General features: G+C 46.1%; 1 protein-coding gene across 1 annotated transcript in view; it reads right to left on the reverse strand.

Moving 5' to 3' along the window:
* Nucleotides 1-21267, reverse strand: part of atp2b2 (ATPase plasma membrane Ca2+ transporting 2) — a 176908-nt gene extending 155641 nt beyond the window's left edge. The window contains exon 1 of the mRNA XM_057361621.1: nt 21146-21267. The gene's annotated coding sequence lies outside the window, so the exon portion shown is untranslated. The remainder of the gene's footprint in view (nt 1-21145) is intronic.
* Between the last annotated feature and the right edge of the window lie 674 nt (nt 21268-21941).

Below are 21941 nucleotides of genomic sequence, written 5' to 3' on the forward strand. Positions count from 1 at the left end.
TGTAGAGACCATATAAGAAGTTATTGACATACTGCAATTAATCAGAAATAGGAATAATTTTCTCGCATACTATCTATCGTTGTTTGAATTACTTTCATGGATGTTGTTTATGAAGAATATTTGTATTTTTTGGTCAGCATTGTAAGTCCTATAGTGACACATTTTTCCGTTATAAAAATCTCTGAACAAAAGTGGTGGGTATATTGTTTATTAATTAATAAGAATATATTAACGATACATACGTTTTTATTATTATTATCATAATCATAGATCTTGATGTTTGCAAATAAATGCACAACAAGCAACAACAATGAATTTTGGATGAAAAGCATCTGCAAAAATCCTGTCAAAAACATCAAGATCTATGATGAAATATGGGAATGTGTGTATGTTATGAATACGTGTGTGTATGATATGGATATGTGACCATGTGCTAATTGGATGTTTCATGCAATCAAATGTGGTATTTGACCAGAAAGACCCCCCCAAAAAAAAACATCTCATCAGGTGGTTGTGGCTTCACACTGCCCCCTTCTGAAAGTTCTGACTCAAATGTGCCCTTTCCCATAATCCCACAGTCCCTTCCAGTCTGTAATAGACCATTAATGGACTACATTGTTAGTGGACTCCTGTCGGCACTTGATATTAAGTCTCGGCAGGTCGCTGTAGTGATTAACACTGGAACAAAAACATGCTACATGAACTTGGGTGAGAAAAAGGCCAGCAAGAAAATAGCATGAGGCTGAGTAAATCAGAGCCATGCTGTGGATTTCTGAAATGAAGCCACTAATTTATATACTGAACCTTCTGCATATTTATCATTTAATGTCTTATTACATGTTTGCATTGTAGCCCTAAAACTTCTATCTTCCATGGTTGCAGTTGAACAGTGTTATTCTCAAGTCTTATATTTTATTTTATCTTCATACTATTGATTACCATCCAGTTCCTCTGACAAGATGTTCACATTCTGACAGATGTTCATAAGAACGTCATCTCTCGCAGCATCTTCAGGATGGCAAGTATCGCTCTTTGCTTTGGCCGTTGCTGCTTGATGACATCTGGAAGCTTCTGTACAAACAAACTCTCATCTAACTTTGACTATTCATTAGGTGCGAGGCAGAGGAGCGCTGCAGCTGTCTTAGGAACGAGTCATTATAACAGAGTCCAACCACCTGCTACATCAATATTGGTCCTCAGATGCACATTTAATTACCCTGAATCAAACGCTCCCCATGAGAGTCTCCCTGACTGCGGCACACCGCTTGTACAGCTGCCTGCTCCAAAAACACTTTCATACATCACATGAGATGGTGTCCAACAGCGAGAGAACACTGCATTCGAGTAAACATTAGCCCCTGTGCCACAGGGAATACACGTAATACACTCAGGGCTATAGAGACAAGATACTGTTTTGCTCTTCTTCAAGATAGAAACAATGAGACAAATGTAATGCATCTTCGAATCTACTACAATGTGTAAAACAAGAAAAAAATCATACTCGGTTACTAACATAACCTCGGTTCGCTGAGATACGGGAACGAGTATTGCGTAGCAGGACGCTATGGGGGGAAAACTCCTTTTTCTCCGATGACTGAAGCTTTACAATAACGCAGTGAATACTGCACGGCCATTTGTGCATGCAAAGTAAATCTTTGAGCCAATGGCAGCGAAGCTGCACGGACCTATGGCGATGGCGCCCGCCAAAATGGGCGGGGTTTATGGCTATATAAACAGACACATCGCCGTAGGGTCCTCAGGTTACTTCGACTGAAGTGATGACCATATGCAGCTTGTAAGCACGGCCAGGAACGCAGTACTCGTTCCCGTATCTCAGGGAACCGAGGTTACGTTAGTAACCGAGTATGTTCCTATCGATACTTCACTCGTACTGCGTAGCAGGACGCTATAGGGAACCAGAATAATCCCGCCGTGCTACAAGTGGAACGAAAAACACCATATAATCCCGAAGCCGTGGCTCGAGGATAGATATGAGGCAGGGAAACCCTGCGGAAGGCGGAAAAGCCAAGCTAATAGGTGGCCTAATCTGGTTAATCTTCCCGATAGTGTGGTAGGTGCCGGTGTGGTTGAGGGCAACCACGGCCCAGCAGTAGTCTTAAGCAGAAAGGACCCGGGCCTGTAAAGCCGGAACGTCCAGACTGTAGAATCTGGTAAATGTGGAAGGTGAAGACCAGCAGGCCGCCGCACAAATATCCGAGACAGAGGCGACACCTCTAGTAGAATGGGCCCTAACTCCCGTGGGGCATTGAAGGCCCAAAGAAGAATATGCCAGCACGATAGCCTCAACTATCCATTTAGATAGTCTATGCTTCATGACCGAAGACCCTGTGGTGCGGTCGCCGAAGCAGACAAAAAGCTGTTCTGACTCCCTGAAGGGGGCGGAACGCTCAATGTAAATCTTAAGCGCTCTGACTGGACAGAGCAGATTCAGCTCCGGGTCCTGCTTGGAGGAGGAGAGTGCAGAAAGTGTCACTACCTGTGCTCTAAACGGAGTATGTAACCATGTCTTGGTTTGAGGACTACCTTAGAGTCGTCAGGCCCAAATTCAAGACAGGAGGGGCTCACAGAGAGCGCCTGCAGATCGCCCACACGTTTTACCGATGCTAATGCCAGAAGCAGAGCGGTTTTAAGTGTTAGGGGACGGAGGTCCACAGACTGCAGAGGTTCGAAGGAAGGACCCTTCAGAGCTCTCAACACCGTGGGCAGATCCCATATGGGAACGGTGAGGGGGCGAGGAGGGCGTAGCCGCCTGGAACCCTTCAAGAAGCGAATGACCAAGTCGTTCTTTCCCACTCTTTGGCCCGCTATGGGGGCATGAGAAGCTGCAATTGCTGCCACATAGATGTTGAGCGTGGAAGGGGAGCGGCCCTTATCCAACAGCTCTTGCAGGAAGGACAGAATTAGTGATATGTCACAGGATTCTGGGTCTGTGCCGCGGTTTGCACACCAGGTGGAGAAGACAGACCACTTGAGGGTATAGAGTTGTCTTGAACACGATATCACAGGCTAGAGCTCTAGAGAGGCCTCCCTGGTGATTTATGTAGGACACCACTGTCATGCTGTCCGATCAGACTAAGAGGTGGCGGTCCCGTAAGACCGGCAGGAAGTGGCGAAGAGCCAGCCATACTGCCTGCATTTCTAGGCAGTTGATGTGCAGGCCCTTTTCCTGAATCGACCAGTGGCCGAAGGCCGGTGTGCCATCGCACAGAGCCCCCCAACCCATGTTGGAGGCATCTGTCGTGACCGCCTTTCGTCTGCATGTGGTGCCCAGGGGCACACTCTGCTCCAACCAAAGACGATCCCTCCATGGGGCTAGAGCAGATGCCAGATGCATGTGGCGGAACTCTCGGTTTCAGCCAGTACTGCAGCAGACGCATCCGAAGAACGCCCAACTGCAGTACTTGAGACGCGGCGGCCATGAGACCCAGCATTTTCTGAAATGCCTTGAGGGGGCATGACACTCCGGGTGTAAAAGAGGCCACGAGCTGCTGGGGCACGGTCTAGCGCGATTCTGGCCGTCAAACTGGTCGAATCGAAAACCGCCCCCATGAATGAAATTCGTTGGCTGGGGGACAGAGCGCTCTTGGCAAGGTTGATCCTCAGCCCCAGGCATTCTAGATGGCTGAGGAGGAGGGACCTGTGGGACCTTAGCTCTTCCTCTGACTGTGCTAGAACAAGCCAGTCATCGAGGTAGTTCAGAATGCGGATTCCCGTCTGCCTGAGAGGGGATAGAGCCTCGTCCATGCACTTTGTGAAAGTGCAAGGAGCTAGAGACAGTCTGAATGGAAGGACCATGTATTGATATGCAACCCCTTCGAATCTCAAGAATCGTCTGTGATGGGGTGCTATCTGGATGTCAGATCCAGGTAGAAGAACCAGTCCCCTGGGCATATTTGCGAGAGGATCTGTTTCAGTGTAATCATTCTGAAACGCCGTTTCATAAGGGCACGATTCAGATGTCTGAGATCGAGGATGGGGTGGAGACCGCCATCATTTTTGGGTACGAGGAAGTAGCGGCTGTAGAAGTCCGACTCGGTTTGATCTGGAGGAACCGGTTCTATGGCTCTTTGTCCAGTAAGTTCCTCAACTCCGTGCGCAGAACGTGTGAATTCGCGCTCTGCACTCGGGTGGGGATCACCCCGCTGAACCGCAGGGGTCTGCGAGCAGCGAAGTGGAGTGAATATCCTTGAGATATTATCCCCATTACCCAATCCGATACCCCGCGGATGGCCCGTCAGGCCTTGGCCCGTATGGCAAGGGGTTGAATGCATTGGGGAGGTATGCCGCCTTTCGGGGGCTTGACTCCCGTGGAGAGTGGAATAGGAAGGTTGCTCTTTTTCTGACAATGTTTGTGTTTTATTAATGTGCCCGCTATAACAGCGGTGGGTTGTGCGGGCGTTAGAACAGACCCGGTATTCACATTGTGGAACAAAAACACATTTTCGCTGGCACCCAGAACAGAGCGGGGTGTTTGGGCACACAAAAGAGCCTTCTTTGAAGGAGGTCCAGCCGCAGCGAGACACGGTCCCTTCCTCTTCCTCACCTCGGTCTCAGGATGGTGCCTGAGGCGCAGGGGTCCCTGATGCTGAGGGTGGGGGAAATGTCTCCCAGAGCGAGAGCGTTGACGCGTCTCAGCTCCTGTTGCCTTCTGAGCAGCGGGGGGGCGTGGCCTTCACCGGCTGTTTTGTCGGCGCTGGCTTGGGGTGAGCCGACGCAGGTCTGGATCCAGGTCTCTTGGGCAGGAAGTGCTTCATGGCCTGCGAAGATTTCTGCGCTGCCATGAAACGTTCCGCAAAACCCTCCACTGCTGGCCGAGGGCGGACACAGATGTGCGGCCACAGACTCATCCAGAGGGAGGCAGCTTCTCATATCCTTTTTCCTCTGCACCGTCAACCGAGGTGAGAGCGGAGGAAGAAGAGGGTTGTAGACGGGCCGAGTAGGTGGCGCGCCATGACCTGGTGAGTTCATCGTGAACCTCCGGGAAGAACGGTGAAGTCCGCCGATGAGGGGCTAGGCGGTGCCCCGGCAGGAACCATTCTTCCAGGCGGCTGCGAGCGGGTTTTTCCGGAGAAGACCACTCTAAGCCCAGCTCCTCCACAGCCTTAGTGAGGACCCGAAAAAGCTCGGAATCCACACCCGGCACGAGTTCGCTGTGCTCTACAGACGGCAGGGTGGCGGGGTCGAAAACCGAGCCCGACAGCTCCTCCCTGTCTGAAGCCACTAACGGCATGCTGTTGTCTTCCTCGAATTCGCTTCTGCCAAACGAGACCATGTCACCGGCAGATGTCGGTGGATGGTGGTCAGCCTGGGAAAAGTGAACCGGCGAAATTTCTCTCTGTGGAGAAGGCGAGGCACACCGAGGGGACGTGAGCCCGCACTTCCCCGAGCGCTTGGTTCCTCTACCCCGCTGCTTCGTCCCCGCAGAGCCCTGTGGGGGGTGAAGCGGGAGAGATCGAGGAGCGGATTCGCTCTCTGAAAAGAAAGCTATCCGCGAGCGCAGAGAGGAGAGACTCATGCTCTTGCAATGAGGGCATTCCGTCTCTCTGAGTGCGTCTTGAGCGTGGGAAGCTCCCAAGCATGAGACGGACTCGCCATGACTGTCAGCGGCGTGCAGGCGTACCCCACACGAGTGACAGGGACGGCGCGGCATTTGCAACAATGCCGCAGGAAATTTGCTCAGGAAATGTGTCTTTTAGAGCTTTGCCGGATGGCAGCAGGGAAAAGCAACCAGCGCTGCAGAAGGCCAGCAAAATCTCTGAGCAGAGAGGTCAAGTCCGCTGAAGTGCTTTTCCGATGGCGAAGCTATCAGTCCGAGTAGCAAGGTAGAAGTCGTCGCTGAAGGAGAAGAGATCTTAGGACCCTACGGCGATGTGTCTGCTTATATAGCCATAAGCCCTGCCCATTTTGGCGGGCACCATCGCCATAGGTCCGTGCAGCTTCGCTGCCATTGGCTCAAAGTTTTACTTTGCACGCACCAATGGCCTTGCAGTATTTACTGCTTTATTGTAAAGCTTCAGTCATCGGAGAAAAAGGAGTTTTCCCCCATAGCGTCCTGCTACGCAGTACGAGTGAAGTATCGATAGGGAACTGCCAGTTATATATTAAGTTGAAACTTGAATTACATTTTTCTTACTCAGTATTTTTTCTTAAGCATAACCTCACCTGATTTTGATCTGTAAGTTTGCTTCTCAAGTAAATGTATACTGATTTAAGAAAGTTTAAATGTTTTTACTGGAAAACAAGACAAAAATACATAAGAAATTCATTTGTGAGACTTTAACATGAAGGTGTTTATAGTCATATAGACAGAAGTCATTCTGTATAGCAGTTTACTGAATGTACACATTTGAACATTCCTATAATGCCAGAAACATTTTAGATAGTAAATTATACAACAGTTCTTTCTGGTTCTGGACTCTGATTGGTTGAGAGCCATGTGATATTACACCAGTATCACCACGGGAACCGCTTCACTGTTTGTATCACTTCGCTACTAAGATAAGTTGGACTTATGAAAGTGAAACTGAAAGTTACACAAGCACATTACCATTGTCTCTTATAGCATTTCACAGCACTCAGGAATGGTTAAAAAATGACACCGCGGGATGCAAGGGTCTTGAGACATGCTTTACTGTAAACAAGTTTACATAAAAAAACAATGGAGAGTGCAATGGGAATAACACATTCTCTGTGAGTGTCCTTTTACAGTCTGTCTCTTTCATTCACACGTACATTCTGTTTCATTATTTCTCACTAATAACTCCACTGAAGCAACACAGTGCAAATTTAAAAGAAGTGATGGTTTGGAATTAGTAAAGGTTTGTTTAACTGTTATGCTGGGCTCAAATTCGTGGCGGAAGAAAGTTCCAGTTTCTTTCAAAACCGGAGGGTTTTAAAGGTCTCATGAACTGGGCTTGTTTATTGTTTTATACTGTTATATGAGGTCTATTTATGACGTTCGCGTGGTTTTTACATTCAAAAACATCAAAATCAATAAGTAATAGTCTATTTTCTAGCCGGGTTTTGAGGCCGGCTCTACAGACGATCGGTTTAAATGGGCGTGCCGCATTGAAGACTTGAAAGTAAACGCCCACTGCTATGATTGGATAGCAGTTTGCGTAGTAAACTTAGTTGGAGCCTTCTTTGAATTTGGTTATACACGTAACGTTAGGTTACACATTAGCACCATTCGCACGAGATTAGCATTATTTGAAGACCTCGTGTGATTTATAAATGACCTCCCCACATCTGTATTTCATGTGACGCATTCGTACGGGATGATTCTACTCAAATTTACTGACTTATTTCCAGGATGTGATGGCAAGGCTTTGCGTATAGTTTCTATAGCCTATAGTTGTATTGCGTTTAATGATATATGACCTTACCTCTCAGCATTTGAGACCCGTGATTGCGAACCGGACAAAAGATCACCGCGATCGAGGGTCTCAAATGTTACGAGAGTTTCCATGATAAATAAACAAATGGGAGACTCCCGGTAATTTATGGATATGACCAAGCACCCGAAATAATACCAAAACACTTCAAAACAGCCTCCATTATTCGCAAACAGTGGATAAAACCTTGAAAAATGATATATGGGCCCGCCAAATCACAGAGATCCCGATTCGCAAGGGATTAAGATCACAGACAACCTCTGCAAGTATTATAAAGGACTAGACGTCCCCAGGTAATACTAATCCCGTGCGAATAGTGCTCAGGGCATATCAAGCGATCTCTAACAAAGCAATAGTGACGCATAGTACAAAAAATGCTGTACTCACATAAATCTAATCCAATAACACAATCACCATGACTTGGCCTGTGATAGTTCATCTATTGTTCATTTGCCAGCATCCCATTCTTTGGCTGACATATTGAATTTATTGTGTAGCATCTTTTTATTAGTGTGCCAAACTTTTTCATTTTCCATTAGACACCATTATCTTTCAGAACAATGCATGCTGGGATGGCACATAGATTCACCCAGCCAAGAAATGACTAGACTACAGTATTTCCTGCAGGAGATGTGACTAAACGAACATTTAAACAATTTACTGGATTATCTTCAGGGACGGACAAACCTTCACACTTGTATGTTAACAGCATAAAGAAAACTTGAATGCACAGCATTTGACTTTCAGATATCTTTTGATATATTTACTATGCATGCCAAAAGCACGTTTTGTTAACTTTTAGGAGTCACTATGATTTTAAAGTTTACAATGCAGTTTTGATGAGACGTTAAAGTGATAGTTCACCCAAAAATGAAATTTCTGTTATCATTTGCTCACCCTCATGTAGGGCTGGGCGATATGGCAAACTCGATAGTTTTTTTCTATATTGATCGATAATGATATTTATTTCAATATATATTTAATTTAAAAACTGTATTTAAAATAATCTATTTTAAATACAGTTTATTAACAAAAGTTAACCTTTAACCAGTTAAAATTCAATTAAATTAATGCACTGTTGCAACACAGAGGATATTAGGCCATAAACAACATGTACCATTTCATTCTGTCTCATTTTGACTCAATTGACTCGTTAAGTAAAGGGAGTGTTCATTCAGTACATTCAACCAATGAAAGGGCTCCGTTACTGTGTACATTCGAACGCTATTGGCTCAGCACCTGCGCACATACATAACGCTACAATAATGTCTTGCTTATTACGGTGGGATTCATTCAATGCATTCAGTGAACCTTAGTCTTTCAAAAAGACATCTCACATAAACTGTAGTACATTTCTTTAATCATGCAAGCATCTTACATACAAGGTTCAATATTTTAATGTGCACACAAACTCACTTCATTACATCTCTAATCTGTACAGGGCATCGCTGGTTTGTTTCATAAGCACCAGCTCATGTTAGCAGATATGTTAACGATGGATATAAAAACGTTTGTGCTTGAGTTTCGAAGTAACTCGCTTGCAATTGTGCCTCAAGTTTGTTTTGTTTAACCGGCGATTGCAAAAAAAATAAGACACTTGATAAACCGCGTGATGACAACTCGAGGTTAGTTTCACCTTTGTTTCCGCTTCCAGTAATGTTTTCCTCCTCATGTTGAGTTTTCTTTGCCAAGTGCAGTATGAAATGGACTTTGTACTTTGACGCGCATGATAAAAGCTGCACGCTGACTGACTGTTGTTGCGTTTATTTCTGCGTTCTGTTAGACTGTAAGATTAATCCATATCGAGTCAAAATGCCAATAGCTTATCATCGTTTTTGAAATACATTCTATCGCGATTCGATATGATATCGTTTATCGGCACAGCCTACCCTCATGTAATTTCATACCTGTATAAATGACTTAGTTCTGATGAACACAGAGAGAAATAATTGGAAGAATTTTAGCCATTTTAACTTCTGGGAAATCATAGTAGGAAAAAATTTAATGGTTGACAAAGGTGCCCCAGAACTGTTTGTTTTCCTAAATTCTTCAAAATATGTAATTTTGTGTTCAACAGAACAAAACAAGATACAATATTTTTTCCTACTATGGTAGTGGATGATGTCCCAGAACTGAAAATTGCTAACATTCTTACAAATATATTTCTCTGTGTTTAGCAGAACAAAGACATTTATACAGGTTTGAAACAACCTGAGGGTGAGTAGATGATGATAGAATTCCCATTTTTGGGTGAACTATCCCTTTAAGAATCTTTATGTTCAATAAGATGTTATTTAAATGTTATCATATTAAATGCATTTTTCCTGACAAAATATTTTTTTGTACCAGAAAAACAAAAATATCCAAACTACTGTTACATAAAAACTGTGTAGTCCCTCCATGCATTTGTTTAAAATTGTACAACCTTAATTCAGAGTTAACCTACATGTAATTCAAAAACCCAGTTTGTGCAGTGACAGAGTTCATCTGCAGTATTCTCTGACAGAAATAAACTCCTCTGAGACTATAGATCACTGCAAAGAAAGAACCAACACTATTTCCGCAAAAAAAAAAACTGGAGATGTTTTTAATGTCACTCATGTAAAATGTTAGCAATAAAATGTTCCTTGACTTTACCTGCCATTAGTGTTAGAGAGAGTAACATTTTAGATTTCAAAAGAATTAAAGTTGACCCCTAAAGAGTTTTTATATATAGGCCACTTTTATTATTGTTTTTTATTATAATTATGTAACTTAGGTTCACCACAAAGGATACAGGCTTCTCTCTCTTAAATTATTTAGCTTGTTCAAAAGATTCCCTTTATGAGGTATATAAAATATAACACAGACAACAAAATATATGCAGAATAAATTAAATGTGAAAATACGCATTTCGTACCGAGTCACAAAATTATGCACTGTATGCATTTCACTATATGCAACGATTTGTGTTTTTGAAGTCACAAGATATGCAATGCAAGAATGCATTAGAGGCAAACTTTATCATTGCAAAGATCAATACTCGAGTATGTCCAGTGACACCTAATCCGGGTTTAAGAACAGTCATGTTAAGGATATTGAAATCATGCCCAGACGCTGTGGGAAAATGCTGAGGTTATTGTTTGTCCATGGATTGTGATCCACTCAAGATCTCCGGAAAGCTTCTTTTTCATCGTATGGCCTATTCTTGTGCTGTTTATATACGCACATGAACTTATAGACCTCCTATAAACAGTAACCAGCAGCATCTCAAGCTCTGGGATTCTTTTTTTAGACTGGAATGCTGAGTTACTTTTATAACTATATATTCTAGGCCATTTGAACCCAAATGCAATAAATGCATCAAAAAACAATCAGAAAGAATTGATAACGGAAATACATAATCCACAGAACATTACCAGTCCACTTCGATTCGCTCTCGTAGCTTATGACAAAACAACCATCACCGACCTTCTCTCCAGTTAAAGATTATTTATGTCCACTCATACGGATAAATAGAAACACTTAAGTTCTGACCAAATTTCTTTAAAACTTCGAATTTATAAAAGTGTTACCGGCTAACTGGCGATTGACACCATTTCATATAATGCTGATTTTTACTTGCATTTTTAATAATTTTATAACCACAAAACATCTACTATATGTTAAATTATAAGCTTGATAAATGTATATGAAGTAATCATATATATGATAACATACCCATAAAAATGAGCATAATAAAATATATTTGTTTAAAGTTATGGGGATTATCTGTTTAGCATGTCAGCTGAGAAATTCAATAACTTGTGGTATTAATGTTTTAGTGGTTACTGTGGTTGAAAACGGTAAGCTCCCAGTGTTGCTGCTCATGGTCATATGTCGAATCAAAGCTTTAAAACACCTTATGTATTGCCCCAATTGGGATCATTTGGATAGAATTGCAATAAATGCGCCGAACAATAAAAAAAAGGATTGAGAAGAAATACCTAAGCCATATAACCGACAACAAGTCAAAACGATGACAGGAAAGTGTCTTTCATAAATGTTCAGGTGAAGGCTCAATTCACTTTAAGAGTGAAACTGCTGCCCCATTTCTTGAAAGATGCTATTGTTTTGATGATACCGTTGTTATAAAATGATACCTTGTGATACAGTATGAATAAAGAACTGACAACAATAAAGACCGATTGCCCTGGACCAGTGTCAAGAGTTCAGCTCGCGTCTGCTTTGTCATTTATCCTAATTCACAAAATCTTAAATTTGTTGATTGTTTACAGGTGTTTTATTTTATGCAAACACAATTTTATAAGGCAATTCATTACAAGATTAATAACAATTACAACTAATAACAATTCATACAATTACAATTTGAATGTATTAGTTTGATATGCTTTTGCATATAAAAAATCATGGGATATTAATACAAAAGTGCCACCTTGTAAATGAGTTGTGTTTCATATGAGATCAGCTCATCTTGCTTCCTTAAATATTAAGCTATCCATGATATATTATAAAACGCCGTCCCCTGATGGTCAAGAGTTCTGGATGCATGAAGGATGCAGCTCTTCTACAGCATTATTCTGAATAGTTTTCAAAATGACTTTTCATATCCATTTCATTTTTCTAATTGGTACTTTGGCCTGAAATCCATCCATTGTTGCCCATTGCATTGCAACTATAGCCGGTTTTCAAAATGAATGAGAAGCATTGTGACAAAATAATAATATACCACTATCACAAACATTCCTAACTGAACAGAACGTCTCGGTTACGTTTGTAACCTCGGTTCCCTGATGGAGGGAACGAGACGTTGTGTCGAACCGACAGATGGGGTTCGTCCCTGAGAACCAATCGCTTCCGACTACTTAGAAAAGGCCAATAAAAATTGGCGAATGAAATTTGCATGCCGGACTCCGCCCCCGGAAATCCGTGTATAAAAGGGAGACGGCGTGCTTCATTCATTCACCTTGGTTCTGAGGAGCCTGAGACCTCTCACGACTGCTGCAGAGGACAGCACGTGTTGTGGCAAGAGGACACAACGTCTCGTTCCCTCCATCAGGGAACCGAGGTTACAAACGTAACCGAGACGTTCCCTTTCTGTCGGTCTCTCGACGTTGTGTCGAACCGACAGATGGGGTTCCAATGGAAAACGCCATAACACGGTGCCCTGTCACAATCTCAACGAAGCGACGGTGACAGGCCTGGGCGTGTCAGCCGTGAACGCTACCGCGAAATTGTAACCTACCAGTGGGTAGGTAGGGGGTCCCAGAGCTTTCTTGAAAGGTGGGAAGGCCCCTACCTTCGGCCTCACAGGCGGCGGCCTTGTTTCTCTAACAGCGAGAAGCCGCCCGGAACCGTAAGGCCACTGGGTAAGCGCTACTTCCTCAAGTGGGGGATGCGCTACAGAGACCACTTCCTACCGCAGGGAGGAGACTAGTGGAGATACCAACATGGTCTCACCGATGGGGGAGAACTCATGGGAAGAAAGTGCGGACTGAAGGAGTTAACCGCGAGGTGGAGGTCCACCTAAGGAGGTCATGGGTTACCAAGGTGGGAACCAGCATGAGGATACATCAGACGGAACCGCCCTACTGGGGGGTTGCAACGTCTGGTAGCACTAGGTCCGGTTAGAGCTATGTTGCGAATAACTCCGGAGATAACCGGCCTAAGGGGCAGGGCTGCTCTGCCCAGCCCGCCCGCAGGAGGTGCTTGCTAGTGATGGATGGAGTGCCTGTTCTTCACTCAGTGGGGGAAGAAGGGAGGCTAGTTAGTACGCTGACCCCCTTAGGAAAAAAGGGGGAAGGTATTGTCATAGGCGTACACCCTACCGGCCGCCAGTCTTGCCTGACTACAAGACTCGAGCCGATACCGGTTTTACGTGGAGGCTGTAGGACCTCGCGAAGGTGATGGGTGTAGCCCAACCTGCAGCTCTGCAGATGTCTGCCAGAGAGGCGCCTCACCAATCTCTGTTTGAGACAGCCCTCCCTGCTGATCTCCAAAACAGACAAAGAGCTGCTCAGAGCTCTGTGGCTCTGCGTGAGGTCTAAGTAAAGGCGCAGCGCATGTACTGGACACAACACGGATGGGGTTGGGTCTTCCTCCCCAGTGGGGAGTGCCTGTAAGTTCACCACCTGGTCCCGAAAGGGAGCGGTGGGAACCTTGGGCACGTGCCGGGCCGAGGTCTCAGGATAACGTGAGAATCCTTGGGTCCGAACTCTAGTCAGTCAGGGGACACGGAGAATGCCTGTATGTCCCCTACCCTCTTGATGGAGGCGAGCTCCATAAGGAGAACCGTCTTCATCGTGAGATGAGGAAGAGAGGCATCCCCTAGGGGCTCGAAGGGGGCCCTGGTGAGACCTGTCAGGACTACATCCAGGTCCCAAGAGGGTATGGAGCGTGGACTAGGCGGATTGCGCCTCCTAGCGCCCTTTAGGAACCTAATGACCAGGTCGTGCTGCCCTAGAGACTTCCCAGCAACTGAGTTGTGATGAGCGGCAATGGCGGCTACATACACTTTCAGTGTGGAGGGGGAGAGGTTAGTCTCGAGTCTCTCTTGTAGGAAGGACAGCACGGACCCGATCGCACAACTCCGTGGGTCTTCTCCTCGAGAAGCACACCAGGTCGAGAAGAGGCGCCACTTGTAGGCGTACAGTCGCCTAGTGGCAGGTGCCCTAGCCTGAGAAATGGTAGCTACCACTGCCGGGGGCAGACCACTCAGGATCTCCTCGTCCCGTCCAGAGGCCAGACATGGAGGTTCCAGAGGTCTGGCCTGGGATGCCATAACGTGCCCTTCCCCTGGGAAAGCAGATCCTTCGTCAGGGGAATCGGCCAGGGGGGAGCTGTCGTCAAGAGCATTAGCTCCGAAAACCAAGTCCGGTTGGGCCAGTGTGGCGCAACGAGTAACACTTGCTGCTCCTCTTCCTTGACCTTGCACAGGGTCTGTGCAATGAGGCTCACTGGGGGGAAGGCGTACTTCCACTTGTCCCGTGGCCAGCTGTGCGCTAGGGCATCCGTGCCGAGGGGACCCTCGGTCAGAGAGTACCAAAGCGGGCAATGGGTGGTTTCGAGGGAGGCGAACAGGTCTACCTGGGCCTGCCCGAACTGCACCCAAATGAGCTGGACTGTGCGGGGGTGGAGTCGCCACTCTCCGCGAGGCGTAGACTGACGAGAGAGCCATCGGCTGTCTGGTTCAGGTCGCCTGGGATATACGTGGCACGCGGGGAGCGGGTCACCTGCTGACTCCACCGGAGGAGGCGTCGGGCAAGTCGTGTTAACTGCAGTGAGCGAACGCCACCCTGACGATTGATATACGCTACTGCCGTAGTGCTGTCCAGCCGGACCAGCACGTGCTTGCCCTGCACGAGAGGTTGCAGCCTCTTCAGTGCGAGTAGCACGGTCCACAACTCTAGGCAATTGATATGCCAGCGGAGGCGGGGGGCCGTCCAAAGCCCCGACACTGCGTGCCCATTGCACACTGCACCCCAACCCTGCAGGGAGGCGTCCGTCGTCACCACGACATGCCTCGTAACCTGCCTTAGGGGTACCCCTGCCCGAAGGAAGGTCATGGAAGACCAAGGGGTTAGGGTGCGTCGGCAGCGAGGCGTAATCACCATCCGCCTACTGCCGGTGTGCCACGCTCTCCAGGGAACTCGACTCCGAAGCCAGTGTTGGAGCGGTCTCATGTGCAACAACCCGAGGGGTATCACCGCCGCCAAGGATGCCATGTGTCCCAGGAGCCTCTGAAATAGTTTCAGGGGAACCGCTGACTGCTTGAAATGATCCAGGCAGTTCAACACCGACTGGGCGCGTGCTGTGGACAGTCGCGCTGTCATGGTGACAGAGTTGAGTTCCATACCAAGATAGAGGATGCTCTGCACAGGGGAGAGCTTGCTCTTCTCTCGGTTGACCTGTAGCCCCCATCGATCTAGGTTCCGGAGCACCAGGTCCCTGTGTGCACACAACAGATCTCGCGAGTGTGCCAAGATAAGCCAGTCGTCGAGTTAGTTGAGTACCCGCACACCCTTCTCCCTGAGGGGAGAGAGGGCGGCTTCCACGATCTTCATAAAGACTCAAGGAGACAGAGACAGACCGAAGAGGAGGACTCTGTACTGATATGCCTGACCCTCGAAAGCGAACCGTAGGAACGGGCGATGACGAGGGAGAATCGAGACATGAAAGTAAGCGTCCTTCAGGTCGATTGCCATGAACCAATCCTGACATCTGCCAGATGTCAGGATGCGCTTCTGCGTGAGCATCTTGAACGGCAGCTTGTGCAGGTGTCTGTTCAGGGTACGCAGATCTAGGATGGGGCGCACCCCCCCGCCTCTTTTGGAGACGATGAAGTAGGGGCTGTAAAACCCCTTGGACATCTCGGCTAGGGGGACGGACTCGATCGCACCCTTCGCCAGAATGCCCTGGAACTTGGGCGGGTTTCTGGCAAACGGGATCGCATAGCCGAGACGGATCGTTTTCCTCAGCCACCGTGACGGTGTGGGAAGCTCGAGCCAAGCTCCCAGGGACCGCGACAGTGGGACTAAGGGTACGATCTGCTTCATCGACCCCCCGGGGGGTGGTTCGATGGCTGGCAGTGCGGGTCTCTCGCCGGGGGCGGGCCCCCGGGAAGAAGACTGGCTCTGCTGGTTCACCTGCCTGGCGATGCAGCTCCACGCACCGTCAATTTGAGAGTGCTGAGGGCTGCAATGTACATTCGATGTTGCGCCTCGCCATGACGCAACGTCGAGTTGCTGAACACCGTCATGTAGAGGGTGAGAGTGGCTGTGATAAACACCCAGAGAGAGAGAGAAAAACCTTTAGAAGTGGGTAGTTGGGACGGGGCAGGAACCGTCCCGGATTGACCAACCAGCAATGGAATGGCTGGGGTCGGGACCAAAAGGTGTTCTCGATCTCCCTCGGGTCTTCCCATGAGGGCCTCTACGGCTTCCGCCGCGGCTGCTGATGGGGTGGTGGTCTCCTCTTCGATGTCTCCCGGGGGGCTGCCGAGTGGGGGCACCAGAACCGGAGTGTCGAAGAGGACCAGGGCTGCTGGGAAGCAGAGGGTGCACGGGATCTCGATGGCCAGGGGGCAGCCGAGTCGAGGCGGGGGAGGATATGCTTGATATCCTCTGTCTGCTTCTTTTACTGTCGAGAACTGTGGCTTGGCAGTATCACCAAACAGCCCCCCCTTGCGAGATGGGTGCGTCGAGAAAGCGGACTTTCTCGCAACCCATCTGTGCAGGGTTTGGCCAGAGGTGTCTCTCCTGGACCACATGTGTGGACATCGCTCGACCCAGGGCCCTCGCGGTCACGTTGGTCGCCCGTAGAGTGAGGTCGGTGACGGCGTGGAGTTCCTGCATAAGCGCTGGGTCGGTCTTACCCTCGTGGAGCTCTCTGAACGCCTTGGCCTCAGGATGGCCATAGCGTGGAGAGAGGGGACAGCTTGGCCCGCAGCAGAGTAAGCTCTCGACATCCTGGATGCCGAAAAGCCTACGTGCTTTGGACGGGAGTCTAGGTCGAGCCCCAGGGGGACGTATCCTCTAGCTGCCCCACCATCGAGGGAAGAAAGGGTGATGGAACTAGTTGACGTGCACGCGCCGAAGGGGGCGTTCCAGGTCGTACTAAGTTCCTCATGCACTTCTGGGGAAACACGGCACTGGGGCAAGTACGGCATGGAGCCGCTCTCAAACTCGAGGTACCATGTATCCAGCCGCGAGTATTGGGAGAGGCAGTGCGGGTACTGCAACCCAACGCCGGCGGCCCGGGAAAGCATGGCTGACATTTCGACGTCCGCTTCTTCCTGATCTTGACCCCCCGAGGGAGGGAGCTTCAAGGAATCGTCAGAGTCTGATGCCAGTAAGTCACCCTCCGATGCTGCAACAGACATCTCATCATCACGTACCGTGTCCGATACGTGATTCAGGAATAAGACAGCGGGCCGTCTCATGGGGAACGGTCAGACGAGCAAGACGAGGTGCGAACGGTCCGCGAGCCAGTGGCTGACGGATTAGTGCTCACAGTAATCCTCATATCACCCTCGCTGCTCTCCGTAGCGGGCGGCAGGGCCGTAGTCCTGCCGTCACGGAACGGGAAGCAGACGAGGTGGTGGCTGAGCCCCGTGGGAACACAGCCACCAGTGACGCAACGTCTGAATCGTCAACCGCCCGCAGTGCGGGCAGGACGTATCTACAAAGGCTGCCCCAGCGTACTGGAAGCAGACCTCGTGTCCCCCCCCTCCTCGATGAGTGTGTTGCACCCATGAGAACAGCGGGACATGCCACACTGGAGAAATTTGCTCTTTTAGAATGCAGACGGTGTGGCACCGTCTGCTAGCTCGAACACCTCTGGAACCGCCGAGACGCCCAGGGGAAGTCTCCGCAGGAAGGGACCGTCCGCTGCACCACGTCGTAGAACCGGCAATCTGGAGTTGCTAAGTAGTAGCGAGAGTTGATCTTCACAAGCGAAGGCTCCGAAGAACAAAAGGTGAATGAATGAAGCACGCCGTCTCCCTTTTATTCCCGGATTTCCGGGGGCGGAGTCCGGCATGCAAATTATATTCGCCAATTTTCATTGGCCTTTTCTAAGTAGTCGGAAGCGATTGGTTCTCAGGGACGAACCCCATCTGTCGGTTCGACACAACGTCGAGAGACCGACAGAAAGGGAACTATATTTCTCAGCAGATCCCTGTTAACGTGGTAAGTCGAGGCTGTAAAGAGAAATAAGGCAAGAATAAATTCTAAAACGGCAAAACTCAAATTTACCTACTGGAGAGGAAATAGCTCTGTCCAAATTAGACTTTATACTGCACCAGAAAATTATAAACAAATCACTGTACTCTATGTTTTCCATTTGTAACTTCAAGAATATGAAAAAATGTTGCTAAAAATATAACATTATTGCCAATTAAAATCTAAAATACAAATACAAACAAGAAACTGCAATGGGTTGGAAAAAACCCTCTTGTTCTTTATTTTAAAAGGCTTTTCAAGATTCCTTTCACAGTTTTTCTCCATTTTCGCCTGTCTCTTGTTTTTCAGCCGACAAGCTTAAATCATAATTAATAAGGGCTTTCATGTTTTGAATTGCACCCTAATGCGCAAAGTACATTGTGAATATATAAGCCTGATTGCTCAGATGTTGATTTCACAATGAACAGCCAGTAAAGTGTGAATCATTTCTCAGTTGGTGCTTACATGCTGGTACAAGCACGCTTAGTAATTATTTGGCATTAAAATGATTTCAAAACGAGCGAATTACAAAGTGAAATGTCCGAATTTCACTTTTGTGTGAACTACGGCATTAAATATATCCTTAACAAACACCATACTGGCAACAATAGGCGATATGCAACCATACACTTTAAATGTTCATTATCCCGCAACGGCTCAAAAGTAAATGATTGTCTTTTGATCATTAAAGGTCCAGTGTATGAAATTTAGCGGCGTCTTGTGGTGAGTTTGAGAATCGCAACCAACGGCTCACTTCACCCCTCCCACCTCCCTTCTGAATCACTACGGTGGCTGACACAGAACTAAGATGTCGTCACGTGTACGCTTCTTTGCTGAGGGAGATAACGTATTTTTGAAACGCTTCTGTAGAGCAGTTTATTCGTTTAGGGCTACTGTAGAAACAACATGATGAATTCTGGGGACCCGTAGATAGAAATAGCTCATTCAACAAAAAAGCTCTAAAGATCCACTGTTATCGGCAAGGGAAGATGCATTAGTTCAACTAGGGCTGGGCGGAATGACGGAATATTCGGTTACCGCGGAATAAAATGTCAACCATAAGAGATTTTTCTATTAAGTGGAATGTAAATACGTAGGCGTGGTTAACTCGGGCGCTCTGCAAATTAGGCGCTATTCTGAAAAAAACTAATGAATTAATCCACCTGTAACAAATGAACGTATCAAACATTCTTTTGACCTTTCAGTCTGTAGTTTAGTGATGCGCTCCAGTCCGGCGCGTTCTCTCTCACCCGCAGTGCTCGTGCAGGGATCTGCGCCAGCGTTTAAAAAAGCTCATTCTCAACACGTATTTCAGAAGTCAGGTTGTTTTGAAAAGCTGTTAATAATTTTATAAAGTTTAACTTCAGGCGAGCCAAGGTGAAACTTGCGTTAAAATGCGCGATGATGTGACGCGCTTCTACCTTCAGTTTTGGGAGACGCGTGAGGAGTCACCAGAGACTCGTAGTGCAAAAACAAGCCCGAGAATAAACAAACCTAAAGACAGAGAGTCGCAACACACTAAAATTGCTCATCTAATAGAGAGTGAAGAGCGATAAAGACCTACAGTACAGACCCCTAGTACATAACACTAGTCATATACTGTACTCTCATTGTTTGTGCATATTCATACTTTATTGTTATATTTGTTGTCTATCTTCCTACTGTATACATATGATATAGCCAGAAGATAAATATGAATAAATAATACATCTGATTATCAGAACTTAATTTGATATCTTTAGTACATTTTCATAACTTGCCTACATTTTAACTATGGTGAGCATTTAAATGAACTGTAATAAATAAATTAGTTAAATCAATCTAAGAAAAATGAGGTATAAAATATAGAATTATAATGGGAGATTGTTTCACGTAATATATCGTTACCGTGAAATAAAATTACTCATTCCGTGAAATAGATTTTTGGCCATTCCGCCCACCTCTAAATTCAACGCAGATTGACTGGACAGGCCAGGAACCTGCATCTAAATCCTCTATTATAGACTGATTTGTGCAAAACACAAAACAATTTTAATTGTAGAAGCGTTTTTTGTTAATGTTAACACTTGAAAACAAAAGGTCAAGTCAACTAAACCTCATTTTGTGCAATTTGACTCAAAACATTGTAATTTAGCACCTCTTATAAGACCTTGTATTCAAACAAAAATAATTTACAGTCCACAACCCTAATAATACAATCTTCCAAAATATTACAAAAATCATCTAAAGTACACGCAGCACACCATGTCAACTCATGTCTATTCCAGCTCAGGTATAGCGAAATGAATGACAAACACTACATTCGTGGATTGCCTATTACGCAATGCTTGATAACTACATTTTAGCCCAAGAAAATGATATCTAAACGGTATATAATGCATACATCACACAAGAAATGAACGTCAACGATGAATTACTGTACAGTCCGAACATGCAACTGTGACGTACAGCACTCCCGCACGCGACTCCAGTGACTCCAGTGATCATATGAGTCGCGCGCTCAATGACATCAACAATCAATAAAGTGAAGGTCCGTTCGCTCCTATTTACATCACTTTACCGTCACACAAAGACATATTTATATATGACTATTTTTAGCATTATTGTGACTGTTTCCTTAAAGTCTGCATCCAGTTCATAATACATCACGATGTTTTTCCCACACACAATCATTCCCAAACTATAAACGAAACATCACCACACGATGATACCTAAACAAATGATAAGATTAACAAATATGCCACAGTACTGCAGAGCTACTGAATGCATTTAATTTCAGCTTTGAAGCTCAATAAAGCAGTTTGATGCCACTTGGGGTATTTTCTATTCGCTGACTGTGTTTTTCTGCCCCTCCGTGTGTTATGATGGTTATTATTGTCTTGTTATTGTAGCAAATGAGCTGCGATGCTCGATCACCTCGCGCTATCTGCAGAAGCGCGCGTCAGTATTTCTCAGCGCTGTCGAGATTAATATACGATCACAAGAGTCCGTATAAAGCCGTGAGCTCGATATAAAGTCACATAAACATACCTCGTGTTGTCCTCTTGCTTGTGTTTAGTGCTCCAGTGCATTGAGTTTGCAGGAGATCCGGGGGGGCTGAGAGTAGATTGAAGTGACTGAGATTTTTCCATTACGTCTCTTATATGTTACCCTGAGGGGCAAAAGCAGCTCTCACTACACATGGCGAAGTTTTCATTCATTCACAGAAAACAAGTGCCCTTCATCTACAACAAGCAGACTGCGAATTACTGTACCGTCTCCCCGTCACATTAAAGTTGTCATTTCAAAATTAGCCTACACAGTAAACTGTTTACATGATACATGATTGTTGAATAAGGATTTACATTAGCACGAAAGTAAAATTCGTTTCATTTAACACAACCAATTAAATTAGAAGTAGCCCACCAAAAAGACGAGGTAACCATAACAAGAGTAATGCGTTGTCATCGCTATGCGGCACATTTTCACTTATGTGAAAACTTATGTATAAAACATTAAAGATTTTAGAAACTAAAATACCCATGAAATTCAAATATATCTTCTAAGTGCACATTAGTTTTGTGCTGAACAATTGTGTGCAAGTAAAATAAATAAACAAATAAATATTCTTTGTAGCCTAATGTTTAATCATAATGTGCCGATCCGTCGCTGATGACGTCAGTTTGGCAATTCGCATTAAAGTCACCATGAGCATCGGATTTGTCAGTAATTATTTTTAATGGATATTGCAGTGTTTAGGCTATTGTAAATTATGTAACCACAGGCAGTGTTTGTGCACCTTGACATATGCAAATTATTACCACATTTCTACACGGAAAAAACACAA

This window comes from Triplophysa rosa, linkage group LG20 (assembly GCF_024868665.1).
Source record: "Triplophysa rosa linkage group LG20, Trosa_1v2, whole genome shotgun sequence".
Taxonomy (NCBI): Eukaryota; Metazoa; Chordata; class Actinopteri; order Cypriniformes; family Nemacheilidae; genus Triplophysa; species Triplophysa rosa.